The following is a 14,759-nucleotide window of genomic DNA, read 5'->3' as shown; positions in this document are numbered from 1 at the left end:
GTTCAGTTAATCAGTGTATTCTGAGGAGCTCCAGGAGTCCTGTGCTCTAGATGAGATGTGTTCTGCTGTGTGACAGTGAAGTTGTGCTCTGTGTGCTTTAGGAGAGCTGATGTCTTCTGTGAAAGAAGAGGCCCCAGAGTACTATGATGATGCTGTAACTATACCTCACAGTCCAGATGCCTTGTCAGGTGGGTTATTTCAGTCCAATCCTACAGAGAATTCCTGCACCAATCCCAGTGAGTCTGACTCTCTTTACTCTCTCTGTGCACTGCACAGAACATCACACTGAGTATGGATTATTCTCTGGGTTGTTCTGCTGCCAGTGTCCAGCTCTTCTTCAGATATTTAACAATGATTCACACCATTGCTTTTTGTTCTGATACAGGCTACTCTGTTGTCATTCACCATTTTAATTTAAACAAAATAGAGCTATGTGAAATTTATTATATAACCATGTTCCCAGGTCTCCAACTACTTATTAACATTGACATATTTAGACAATTTCCGCCTGGAATTTCCTCCCCCTAAAACATTTGTTATATCTCTGCAGCAGAACATAGCAGGTCTAAAATTGAAGCTAACCCCCTTGGCTTTGAGTGTGAATAGTCAAATTTCTTAATGTGTCCACTCAGCAGACAAACATATGAAAAAAAAACCTCCTTCTCTGTCCTGTCCCTAGTTTCCTGCCTGCTGTCCTTCCGGTCCCTCTCTTTCCCTTGGGCTATATATTTCCGGGTCTTGCACTCTGCCCTCGCTCAGCATTGATGTTTGGATGTCCTGAGACCCGCCTAGCACCAGGGCGCCCCACGTCCGCTCCCTGAGGGCATAGGTTTCTATACAGCATTCCTGAACTCTTTGCACTATCGAGCCCGGGCCTTTTTCCCGTCTCGCTGCTACGCATATGGGTCTTTTTCCGCTCTCCTGCTCCCCACGGTTAGTCCCTTCGGACATCCGTGACAGAATACTTAGCCACCTTCTGACCCCGCGAGCGGCGCTTTTTGTCTTGCCGCAGTTTTTTTTTTCTCTTGCTCTGGGCTATTTTTTTTTGTTTATTATTAGTCGGTTCCTCTATTCTAATCGCTGGATATCACTCCGATCTTCCGTGCCTGTGAGCGGGTCCTGCACCTGGCTTTCCTCGGGTAGATCACTCCGATATCAGTGATTGAATGTTGAGCTGGCTCTCCCATTCTGATTGCTGGATATCACTCCGGGCATCCGTGTCTGTGAGCGGACTGCGGTCTGGCTTTCCTCGGGTTGTCCACTCCGATATCAGCATCAGCTTGGTGAGTTCTGCCGTTCCTCCATTCTTTTCGCTGGATATCACTCCGGGAATCTGTGTCTGTGAGCGACTACGGTCTGGCTTTCCTCAGGTTGTCCACTCCTATATCAGCGTTAGAATGTGAATGTGCCCATTGCCCAGTCTGCGGTATTTTTCCCCGGGGTTTTTTGTTGTTTTTTCTTGTTTTTTGCCTTTTGTTTTGATTTTTTTTCTTCCTGGTTTCCCCTCCGTTTTGGTCCCCCCTGCTATCTGTTTTTTGTGGTTTGTCTCCCTGGTCTTTCCCAGGTTTTTGTCTGTTGTGTTTGTGCTTGTGTACTTTTTTGTTTTAAGTCTCCGGAGCTCTACTCGACCCCCCTTCCTCCACCCAATAAAGGTTTTTACCCCGGAGGAGGGGGTAGCTCCCAGCCGTGGACTCCCGCAGGTTTCTTCTCAGTTAAATGAGGTTTTTCCTCCCCCCAGTGCTGTGCAGCTTATTTATTTGTATGGGCGTCGGGAGCCGCCCATGAAGGGGGGGAGGGTACTGTCACGCCCTCTGCAGCCAGAGGGCGCTCCTTCTCTGTCCTGTCCCTAGTTTCCTGCCTGCTGTCCTTCCGGTCCCTCTCTTTCCCTTGGGCTATATATTTCCGGGTCTTGCACTCTGCCCTCGCTCAGGTGGTGATATTGGAGAATACGTGCATGTGAGAAAATTTGTGGAGTGGTTTCAAACAAACATTGTTTATCTTGCATTTATCTTAATAATATAAAGTGTCATCTGGGGAGACAGGAGTGCCCCTCGGTTACCGCGATCCGGACTAACAGGTTAAATCTGATTTGTAACAGTAAACCTGTCTCTGTGTGGTTTAGGAGAGATGTGCTCTGTGAAAGAAGAGGCTCCAGAGCACTATGATGATGCTGTAACTTCGCCCCAGAGCCCAGACACTGTGTCAGGTGAGTCATTATAATTAAGACTTATGAGTATGCCCTGTACCAGCCTGCACTAACCTTTGTCATTAGTAATTAGTTACAACCTAATTTCACATCAGCATATAAACACTAACTGGAAGAGAAGAGCTCTCTTACAGGCCAGTTTGTGTCAGAATGACAGAGCCATTACTGACCTGCTCTTCGTTTCACAGGGAGACTCCTCTCTGACGAGACACCCTCTGGATACAGTGATGTGGGGGACAGTGAGGGAGGCACCACTTTAGGTAAATGGGGCTACAGCCAGTGTGGGTGATGTAGTTCAGGGATGGGAAGATAACCCCCAGTAATCCATCTCTGTGCCACTCTCATCCAAGACAAGGGGGCTTCAGGAATTTTTCAGTAGTAGTGGCTTCACTCTGCTCTGTCCCGCAGGGATCAATATTAGCCAATACAGGCTGAGAGACTGTACTGCTACAGGGTCAGATCTCATAGATCAGAGTCTCTTTGAAACCTACCTACTGTCACACCTAGCCAATCGGATGATTTAAATTGATCAGCAGCCAATCAATTCTGAGAGAGTGAGGTCTGGGCAGAACAAAGCTTCAGAATCCCCAAGACCAGGAAGAAATACTGCAGGGAGAAATAATAAATCCAGAAAATACTGTCAAAGTATTTCCTCACTGTATTTAGAGAATTAGTACTTCATGAGCATAAGTCAAATCTGCACTAAATCATCAATTCTTCCTAATTTTATATGGAAAATTACTAACTTACTTCAAGGCTTTTGACTACAATATTGTAACAACTATTCTGTTCACTCCAACCATTACTCCACTAACAGCCATTTGTATCACTGCAGATCATGTCATGCTTCTATCAATAAATTGTATATTATTTAGATTGGTTCATAAAATCAGCAAATACTCTCACAATGTACTGTTCCAATCTCTGATTATTACAACAACTTAAAACATCCATTCACTATACTATTGTGACTATGGAAGTGTTTTCAAAAATCTAGATACGCCTGGCTATTGTCAACATTTCCAATTCTCAGGGCCTTCAAAGTAAGGAGATGTATGCTAAGATGTAGGGATGTGTGATTCAGTGATCAAAGCAACCATAACGTTTACCTCAGTTTACTTTAGTTGTTTCTAGAAACTTTAATTGTTCTGAGATTCCCTTGGCTAAAAACAGCCTCTCCTGGCCAGTGGGAACATTTTTAGAACAGGGAGATAGATTGCCATTCATTTTGTAACATCCAGGTTCACAAAGAGAGAAATGTAACTGTAGGTCGTATTCTGTATTCAGCAGCTTTATCTCTTCAGCGGGGACAGGCAGAGGACAGCTGATGGACAGGAATGACTCTACTGTATATCAACTAAAATATCTGTGTCTCTCGGTCAGGTGTCACCCACACTGGCCCCGGAGTGGACAGGGTCCTGCACACACTGCCCTCTGAAGAAGGAGCCCCTGCCCCTGACAGTACTAACTACGATGATGTTGGGGACGAGTTTCAGGGAGAGGATGGGTGCTGTGAGACTGACAGGGCTGTCTGAGAGAAGCTCCTCCTGCAGGTCTAGACACAGAAGAGCTTCACCAACAGAGTCACACAGTCTTAGACCTGCTCTTAGCACTGAGACTGTCTGACATTGTCTGTGACCTGAGTCCACTTCACTCCACTGTTTCCACACTGACACCGTGACCTGAGTCCACTTCACTCCACTGTTTCCACACTGACACCGTGACCTGAGTCCACTTCACTCCACTGTTTCCACACTGACACTGTGACCTGAGTCCACTTCACTCCACTGTTTCCACACCAATGCTGTCTGTGACCTGAGTCCACTTCACTCCACTGTTTCCACACTGAGACTGTCTGTGTCCTGAGTCCACTTCACTCCACTGTTTCCACACTGAGACTGTCTGTGTCCTGAGTCCACTTCACTCCACTGTTTCCACACTGAGACTGTCTGTGTCCTGAGTCCACTTCACTGTTTCCATACAGTCCTCAGTGTCTGTGTCTACAGCTTGTGTTTTACAAAACAGAGGCTTGAACATCCCATTTCTGCTCAGTCTTTCTTCTTTTTTATAATTTGATGTTTCAGAAATTAGAAAAAAAACATTAATTGATGTATAATTCTGAATGTACCACTTTTGATTGTAACTGATTTGATTGTTATTAAAATTTTGCTCTGCAATAAAGTTTTTAAAACCATTTTTGTTATCTGCATGTAATTTCTAAAGTATGATTTTGTTACGAATTCCGCACGCACTCACACGGTCACGCATTCCACCCGCTCTAACAAACGCCTTCACATTCCCACGCACACCCACTTAAACAGATGCTCATGCCGCAACTAATATTCCTATCGCCTTTCACTCCCGTCACTACTTTAACCCTCCTCTTTTCCCGCACTAAATCAGATTCTCTTTGGAGCTTCCTAGTGCGCGTACTCTTCTTCTTTTGGTTTGAACTCATCGTTGCTTCCTGGACTCTCACTTGTTTCTGACCTCATTTGTGCCTTTGCGATGTGGATTTGTCATCTTGATTGAACTGTTCCAGCCTGATTTTTTATTTTTGCCCGCCCATCGGCTTTTTGAGTATAAGGACTTGCGTTGTTGTAACAATTTCTATAAGGACTTCCTGCAACAGCGTGGGGATATCATCAACTTGAGCACAGGGTCTTTATTTTTTAGCATAATGATTGTCAACAGATATTAAAAGTATCAATAAAAAAATAAGTAGTCTTTGTCCACTTACAGTAGATGGTCTTTTGTCCCTCAGTTTTCCAACTTGTTCTAGGAATGTTTTAGCACTCTTAAGCACGTTCCGTCACAAAGTTAATGGTGTTCTTGGCGCTGTGCTGCACGTAGATAATGTAGACGAGAGCACAGGTAACAGTACAGGACAAGCAGTGAGGAGCTCACGTAGCTTTCAGCTCAGTGCAGAGTCCAGAGGGAGGGCTATCTCACTGAACGATCTCTCAAGAAACCCCGGTTGAGATTCAACAGGTGTCTAATAATCATGTTCAAAAGGGTAATACATTTTTTTTAACATAACCTGACATTTGCCAGTACAGTACAACATATTTTTTGTACCCTCAAATCCCCAACATTACTACTTTCTCCTGAGAAACACAAGTATAGAGTGAAATCACAATAAATTATACAACAAATCTATTCAAACTCCCAGATATGACAGAACACATTAAAGACATACACCCCCTTTAAATATGTATTTCCTTCATTTCAGTTTTCTTCCCTCCCCAGGATACCTGATAATTCACTATCGCATATTAAAGACTGTACATGTAATACAGTACAACTACTTATAAAGATGGACATTAAAGTTAATTATGAATAAATTACACATTTCATTAAGACATGTATTGATAACATTCATTGTGAATAGTTGTGGTGTCTGGAAAGCAATTTAAGTTAAATATAACAATAATTTTCAAGTGAGTGGTGCATAAGCTTGTCTTTGAGTGACTTTATAATTTCCACTATATTCACAACAGTTCTAATGTGATTTCTTGTTCTGCTTAAACCCTGTGAAGAGGCTACAGTAACACCTAATGGGCAGCAGCTGTTATTTTAGGTTTGTTGCAATTGAGAACAAGTTTAGTACACAGCTGCTGACCAATTTCAGTGGCCAAGTTCGTTGCAACTGACCGGTTGTAGATACCAATCAGCCGCAAGAAAAGAAAAACATCACTTGTGCCTTTTTAAAAAACAACAACAACAGAGTAGTAGTTATTAAGGAGATTTCAGGAACAATGTAAGAACTAAAGTTAATTAGTCCCACAGTAATGCGTGGGGCCCTATCAATAAAAAAAAAATTGGTTGTAACCCAAAAACACAACAAACACAAAACGAGAAGTCTTCCGGGAACCTAGGTAAATCACTGTAGTAGTCTAACAACTATACAAAAAAATGTAAAAATGAAACAACTTCAAAACAAAAAGAAAAAGAACATTAAAAACATAGATGGGGAACAAGAAAAACACAGAAACTAACTGTGAAGGCTTTTTCACGTTGTCACGATATTAGTTCCCCCTCCTTAAGGGTGCTCCAGCCCTATCACTCAAGACTTTATTCCATGCACCTGCGCCCTGTTCCCTGCCCACCTTAAAAGCCAGGCGCTGACGCTCTTCCGGGCTCTGCTCTGATTTCCATATCGTGCGAGTCCGGGACCAGGAAGCGCCTGGTCCCGTTAAGGTTTTAACCTCCGTTCCCGTTCTTGTTCCCCGTCCGCCGGTTCCGACCCGGCCTTCGTGGTTTTAATTCCGAGTTCTGATGGATCTCCTGGTTTTGGACTTACCTTCGTGTTTTGGATACTCTATGGATTACTCTTTGGGATTGTTCGCCTCGGCCACACCTCCCCCGTGCACCAGCGCACCTTGGACACGCCCCCCTGTCTTCAGCCCCGTTTTCCTGCATGACGTTTCCCCAGTGTTTCCCCACTCCGTCGGACTGTGTCGTCCGCATAGGGTCCGGAAAGAACTGTTCGTTACAGAATGCAGAGCCTACACCTGGACCCCGCGGACGGCACCCTGGCAGCCCGGATTCCATCGTTTTTTTTTCTCTCCCTTTTTTTTCTTAGGGCTTCGGAGCCGCCCTGAAAAGGAGGGGCGTACTGTCACGATATTAGTTCCCCCTCCTTAAGGGTGCTCCAGCCCTATCACTCAAGACTTTATTCCATGCACCTGCGCCCTATTCCCTGCCCACCTTAAAAGCCAGGCGCTGACGCTCTTCCGGGCTCTGCTCTGATTTCCATATCGTGCGAGTCCGGGACCAGGAAGCGCCTGGTCCCGTTAAGGTTTTAACCTCCGTTCCCGTTCTTGTTCCCCGTCCGCCGGTTCCGACCCGGCCTTCGTGGTTTTAGTTCCGAGTTCTGATGGATCTCCTGGTTTTGGACTTACCTTCGTGTTTTGGATACTCTATGGATTACTCTTTGGGATTGTTCGCCTCGGCCACACCTCCCCCGTGCACAAGCACATTGGACACGCCCCCCTGTCTTCAGCCCCGTTTTCCTGCATGACGTTTCCCCAGTGTTTCCCCACTCCGTCGGACTGTGTCGTCCGCATAGGGTCCGGAAAGAACTGTTCGTTACACACGTTTTTGGTTCTCCATCATGCTCCTCTCATCTGAAGTAAGAGACAATATGTAAAAAGAGTTAATAACTTAAGTCAGTTCTGCCTGAAAATTAGACTTCTAAGCAACAGGGGCTTATGGCAGGAAAGGGGGTTAATTGATAAGGATTCCAGATGCGAGCAAGGAACCCCCTGGGGGCATAATCTTAAACTGACCATTTGGCCAGGGCCTCTTAACTGGCCAAATACCATGACCCCCCCCACTTACCATAACATCGAATGACGTCTGAAGCAGCAAGCAAGGACTATATAACCTAAAAGTTTGTACCGGCACATCGAACAATACTTCGGTTTTGTTGTTTCTTGCGGGAAACAAGACTTCGGCTTTATTGTTCCTTGCATGCAATAAACTCATCTGTTTTACTTCATCTCTGGATCAAGAACCTTATTCCTTCTGTTACAACAGATCTGGCGTAGTCGGCGGATGCTCCAGAAGGCGCAGAACTTCCCATCGGCAGGAGAGACGGTCAGCGCTCACATTACTAAGAGGTAAGGACTCCTCTTTTTTTTAAAAAAAAGTCCCGACTCTCTCTGACCGATTGGGAAGTCTCTGCTCCCTGCGAGAATCCCCAGAGATGACAGAGTAAACGTGAGTTCCTGAATTCCTCTGGCCTGGGGAAGACACCGGTGGATGTAATGGGTTGTTTGCTGTAAGCCCAGAATTTGGTCTGGCAGGTGGTCCGCGGTATTGTGTACAGGCGTTCGAAGCTGGTGTATGCCTTAATTGCGCGTGGAGTTTTTGAACGGGTTTTGGACCTTTACCGCGAAGTTCAGGACTGGTGTGGGCCTTAATTGCGCCCGGAGTTCTGAAGTTCAGGACTGGTTTGGGCCTTAATTGCGCCCGGAGTTCTGAGGCTCAGGATCGGTGTGGGCCTTAATTGCGCCCGGGGTTCTGGAGCTGAGTGGTACATTAAATGCACATATAATCCAGGATCTGTGTGGGCCTTAATTGCGCCCGGGGTTCTAGAGCAAGTGGTGCATTAAATGCACGTAATTCAGGACTGGTGTGGGCCTTAATTGCTCCCAGAGTTCTGAGGCTCAGGATCGGTGTGGGCCTTAATTGCGCCCGGGGTTCTGGAGCTGAGTGGTACATTAAATGCACATATAATCCAGGATTGGTGTGGGCCTTAATTGCGCCTGGGGTCCTGAGATTAGCTACGCCTTAATCGTGCACAGATTGGCGTGGCGTGGTTTTTTGTTTTAAAGGAAACAGAAGTAGAAGAGATATATATATGTATGTATGTTTTTGGTGTTTTCCTTGTTTGTAAATAAATATACACATGCACGACAATAACATAAACACACATCATAATAAAAGAGCAAAGAATTAAGTAGCAGGATTTAAAGGACGTTGAGACCCGAGAATCGCCCTGATTGAGATCAGTGTGTAAGTCCACCCCGGGGCAAAAGCAGCGATGCTGGCGTTCTGGGGATGGTGAATTACTGATCAAGAAAGGGGGTTTTCGAGGTCTCGTTTCTTACCTGTGAACAGTGTGGTGTAAGTCCTCTCTAAAGTCTCGGAGAGGCATTTAGATCTGGAGGTAACAGACGCCCTTAGCTGAATGAGTGCAGTAATGCACAGGTTTTTCCAAGTGAAAACATCCCCCTACTGAATGAGCTGTTACCTCACACACGACAAAAGTAAATCTTAAAGAAACCAAACATGTGTGCTATTTGGGAGTTTGAGAAAGTGGTGGAAGTATCTGATTACATATCGGAAAAGTGTAAGTTAACTGAAAGGGAAGAAAAATATAGGAAGAAGCTGAGTCTGTCAGATGGAGTTTGGGGCGAAGATGCCTGTAAAAAAGCGTATGAACATTGGAACAAAAACAAAGATTTAGCTGCAGCCCTGGTGATCGGCCGACACCTGAGGTGGCAGATTAGCATGAAGGAGAAATCAGAATGGGATAAAAAAGAGAAGGAGTTCACAGAAAAAATAAAAGTGTTAAATGAGTGGAAAGATAATTTATTCGCGGCAAAAGAGGTACTAGAAAAAAAGCTAAAAGAGGCAGTACAGGAGAATGAGAAACTAAAGAAGGAATTAACTCCTGGTCACGCTGCACTGGTTAATGTGCTACAGCCGGCGACTAAGTTATATCCTGCTCTCCCACAGGGGAACAAACAGGCAGGAAACGAAAATAATTGGGATCAATTCCCACATTGGCCATATGGAGAAGGGGGGTCTGATTGGGATAACACTTGGTATGAGTGTGATAAAGTCAGATCAGGGTCTCCCCTGTTAGAGGTAGGGTGCCCGCAGATCTGTACTCTCACTCGAAGTGGGAAAGGATTTGATGTAGCAGGGGCTGGCGCCGTTGATGACAGGGCCACTCTAACTCCGTCTCGCACCCCGCCGAGGGGGTCCGTTCTCGCACCTACCTTCCCTGAACCCCCAATACGATCAAATCCAAAACCGGAGGATATTGACCGGTGGGCTAGAGAAGTACCGCACCCAAAATTAGGGATGCAGCGAACCTGGAGTGCGCTTCAGGAATTAAAAGATACTTATGGTATCTCCCCCCTGACTGCCGCTATGATCCTCAGAAGGACAAGGGAAAAGCGTGTCGGAGAACTTAAACGATTGTGTGAGGATAACGGCAGGGGAGGGCGATGGGAATGGGTTTGGCGATGGCTTAAACAAAATTATCCACCAAAGACAGATTGGAAAAAGATATCTGCGTGTCAGCAAAAAGAAAGCGAGGATGTGGCTGATTTCACTGACCGCTTCGTCACACTCTGGCTGGAATGCTCAGGACTAAGTGACGAAGATGATGTGAATAGCGATGCCTCTGTTGTGATTAAACAAATTTATTTGGGCGGTCTTAAGCCTGATATAGCCAAAGCCCTTCAGTTAAAAGAGCCCGAAATAGGGCAAGATACGACTGAACAATTTGAGGAAATAGTTAAAATGGCACAGCAAATCGAGAGAAATATGTATGCTAAGGTGCGGGCAATACAAACAGGGTGGACACCCCCTATACTGAAGGGTGGAGCTGGCCCTGACACCCGACTAAATCCAAAAGGCGAAATTACAACTCGGTGCCATTATTGTAAAAATTTCGGACATTGGCAAAAGAATTGCAAAAGGCGATTAACCAGCGAGGGCAGGTTTGGAAGATACCGAGATCCCCCTTTCAATCCCTCGAATCGAGAGGGGCAAAAAAACCTGTTGTCACAATTACAGGATCTGAGCGAAGCAGACAAACGCGCTATCAGGGAGCTTTTAAACTAGGACTCCCCCTAGTGGCCTCCCTACGCCTATCTCAGGAACTGAGTGAAAAAGAGCTCAAATTACAATGCACGATTAATGGGATTCAAATGTCACTTTTATGGGACACTGGGGCTCAATTATCGTGTTTATCTGAACAGTCAGCCAAACGGTGTGGTGTCATGTTCACAGGGAGGGAGCTGGAGGCCACTGGTGTAGGGGGTAATCGAATAACACTCAGAGAAACTCAAGAACTCAAGATTAGACTAGGAGATGGGGAGGTAACATTTAATGCTGTCATGTGGGTAGGATCTACCCCAGATCTGTTGGGATGGGATGCTCTGAAATACCTACAAGGGGTTACATTAACCGTACATGAGGAGAGGGTGGAGGTAAACATCTGGTCCCTCCAAAAAGACGAACTAAAAGGGCATCCAATTTGGACTATGGATAAGGACGAATGCGGGCTTCTGGATATGGAACCCGCCACATTTACTGGGAAATCCCCGCCATACACAAAGCCATATAAAATCAACAAAGAGGCGGAGGAAGGGGTTCGACCAGTAATACAAAAACTATTGACTCAAGGCATTGTACGAAAAACACATAGTACAAGCAACAGTCCAATATGGCCCGTAAAGAAAGCCAGCGGAGCATGGCAATTCACAGTTGATTACTCAAAAGCTAATCAACACATCAACCGTCTCACCCCCTTAGTAGCAGACCCCTCTGCTATTTTTCAACTACTGACCCCTGAGCACCAGGTGTTTTCAGTAATTGACATGGCTAATGGGTTTTGGTCTGTTCCTCTACACCCAGAGGTACAAGATTGGTTCGCCTTTGTTGTAGATGGAGAACAATATACTTGGACCAGGTTAACACAGGGGTTTCATAACAGCCCCACCGTGTATCACATGGCACTTCGGAGGCATCTCCGGGAGCTGCCTCAAGTGTCCTCCGTCGTTATCCAATATGTGGATGATATTTTAATCGCGTCTCCTGACGAGGAAACCCACAAGAAGGACCTCCAAATTATTCTCAACCATTTGGTTAAAAAAGGACACAAGGCTAGTTATAGCAAAGCACAGTTATGCCTAGACACCGTAATTTACTTGGGACAAAAGATTAGTCAGGGAAAAAGGGAATTGACAGAAGATCGGGCCCAGGCAATCCGAACACACCCTAGTCCCAATACGGTGAGAGAGCTCCGATCATTTCTGGGTCTGTGCAATTTCAATAGAAATTGGGTTGATGCTTTTTCTGAAAGGGCCAAACCACTTACAGACCTATTAAAGGGGGGAGGGAGGTCCCTTGATCCTATTGCTTGGAGTCCTGAAGCTGAACATGCTTTTAATGATTTAAAACAAGCTCTGTTACAGGCTCCTGCACTGGGGTTTCCTCAGACAGATCAACCATTCTACCTCTACGTAAGTGAAAAGAATGGATTTTGGACAGCTGTACTAACACAGGAACATGGGGGTAGGTACCGCCCGGTAGGGTATTACTCTGGATCCTTGGACGAGGTAGCCAGGGGCTGGGGACCATGTCTACGAGCCGTTCAGGCCGTCTGTCTAGCAGTACAGGCAGTCAATAACATAGTGCTAGATCAACAACTGATTGTTCGATGCCCACATGCGGTACACACCCTCATGTCCCTGAATCGGTTCAATCAGGTTAATGCGATACGATGGAGCAAGTGGCAGGTCTTGTTAGAGGCTCCAAATATTACCATTGAACGTGAAGGAGCTCTAAATCCAGCCACATTGTTACCTGACCCATCAGAAGCCTACATGTTAGAACACAGCTGTGATGTTTGGGCAATGGGAGAAGATGAGGGCATCAAAATAGCCGAGCAACCACTAAGGAATGAAGACCTCATCCTTTTCACTGATGGAACTTCATTCATAAATTCTAGTGGGGAGAGGAAAGCGGGTTGGGCTGTGACTACAGAACATGATATCCAATGTGGGGGAAGATTTGAGGTACCCACGTCAGCACAGCGAGCTGAACTGAAAGCTTTGGTGGAAGCCTGTAAATTAGCAAAAGGCAAGACCACCACAATATACACAGACTCACGATACGCATTTGGAGTATGCCATGATTTTGGAAGGTTATGGAGTAATAGGGATTTTTTAACCTCTGCTGGCACTCCGGTAAAGAATGCAGATCTGGTGTCTGAGCTGCTTGCGGCTCTCCAACTCCCAAAGCAGGTAGCTGTAGTCAAATGTAAGGGCCACAGCAGAGAGGACACTCCCGAGGCCAGGGGCAATAAGTTAGCAGACTGGACAGCACGTCAAGCTGCCCTGGGGCAATGGGAGGAGTGGGCTATAGAAAAACCTCTTCAGATTATTTCAGTTTGCACAGTGAACATACAGGCACTCCGGACGGAACAGCTCAGCGAGCTCCAGGCCCAGGCTCCAAGGATTGAGAAATGGACCTGGATGGAACGCAATGTGGGGCTGCAGAAGGATGGGACCTGGAGGTGCCAGCGTACAGGCAGACCCGCCTGTCCCAAGCAACTAATGCCCTACCTGGCACAGCAAATACACTCCACAGGGCACCCAGGTGTTAGCCAAATGACTCGACGCTTTGCTCAGAGCTGGGTGGGCACAGGCTTCACACCCTTCGCAGCTGATGTGGTACAACGCTGTGGAGAGTGCCAAAAAGCCTCTGGAGCACCGCCGGTTCGGGCTCCTAATCTTCGACGTCCTGCACCCGAGGGGCCCTTTAGACACTGGCAAATAGACTATTGTTCACTGCCACCCTGTAAAGGGAAAACAGGCCTCCTAGTGATGGTGGACCAGTTTTCTAGATGGGTGGAGGCTGTCCCTGTCAAACGAGAGACTGCGCAGACAACTGCCAAATATCTCGTGACAGAAGTAATTCCCCGATGGGGACTCCCGTGTCGCATAGACTCAGACCAGGGCACACATTTTACTGGAAAAGTGTGTCAGGTGGTGGCAGACCTACTAGGGATCAAATGGGACTTGCATTGCCCTCATCACCCGCAGTCCTCCGGCATGGTGGAACGGGTGAACCGGACTTTGAAGGCTAAATTGACAAAGTACCACCTGGGAGGGATCCCCTGGGTGGATGCATTGCCCGCCGTACTGTGCAGCATCCGGGCTGGGACAAATCGAATAGTGGGGCTGAGCCCGTTTGAGGTGATCACGGGGCGTCCCATGAGACTGAGTGACTCTCCAGGACATGACAGAGTAGGCTTGAGTATACTCACTGATTCTCTGTTACAGTATTGCAAGTTGCTGACAGAGGCCACCCAAGGAGCCCGTGAGCAGGTCCTGGAGGCGTGGGGACCACCACCTGAAGGAGGGCACGACCTCATCCCAGGAGAGTGGGTGTGGATCAGGAAATTTCCTTCACAGGTTCTCCAGCCCAGGTGGGACGGACCCTAGCAGATCCTGTTGACAACCGAGTCTGCGGTTCGAGTGGAAGGAAAAGATCGCTGGATCCACGCGTCACACTGCCGACGAGCCTCATCCCCAGACCCAGAATGAAATCATTTCTGTCAATAATGATAATTGTTGCTGTAGAACTATGTTCCGCAGGGATTAATGATCATCTCTCCCACAAAGGAGAACATGGAATTAATTCCTTTTTAGGCCTCTCCTATCTGACAGCTAAGAAAACCAACCAAAGTGCCTGCTGGGTGTGTGCCGCATTACCCAAATATGTACAGGGAGGATTTCCTATGGGGGCCATTCCTTGGCGTCTCGAGGAAGTCATAGGCATGATCATTTGGAGGGATAATTTAGGAGATTTTAATATGACAAACTATGGGGGTTGCCATAACACGACTTTAACCTGCACAACATTACAATATCTACAGGAGCGAGGCTTAGAGCCCACGAGTTTCACAGGCTCTTACGCTCCTAAATATAACAGAAGCCATACACCACCATACCTGACTCTAAATAAGGAACGTGAGGGAAACATATGTTTTCAGCACACTGATGGTCTGCACTTGGTTGGATGGAGTCGTTGCAACCTTACCATCGCTGCAAATATATCCACCTCTACCTTCCAAATTCCAGGATGGGATCGGCACACCCCACAGTTCGGTATAAGTTTCTTATTTTCAGAGGCATGGGGAGCGCCAAACGGAACATATTTCATTTGTGGAAAACGAGCCTACCCATGGTTGCCAGCCCAGTGGTCTGGCTCATGTTATTTAGGATATGTGGTTCCTTAT

This window comes from Lepisosteus platostomus, chromosome 5 (genome assembly GCF_059453375.1).
Source record: "Lepisosteus platostomus isolate fLepPlt1 chromosome 5, fLepPlt1.hap1, whole genome shotgun sequence".
Taxonomy (NCBI): Eukaryota; Metazoa; Chordata; class Actinopteri; order Semionotiformes; family Lepisosteidae; genus Lepisosteus; species Lepisosteus platostomus.
This window is presented reverse-complemented; position numbering follows the sequence as displayed.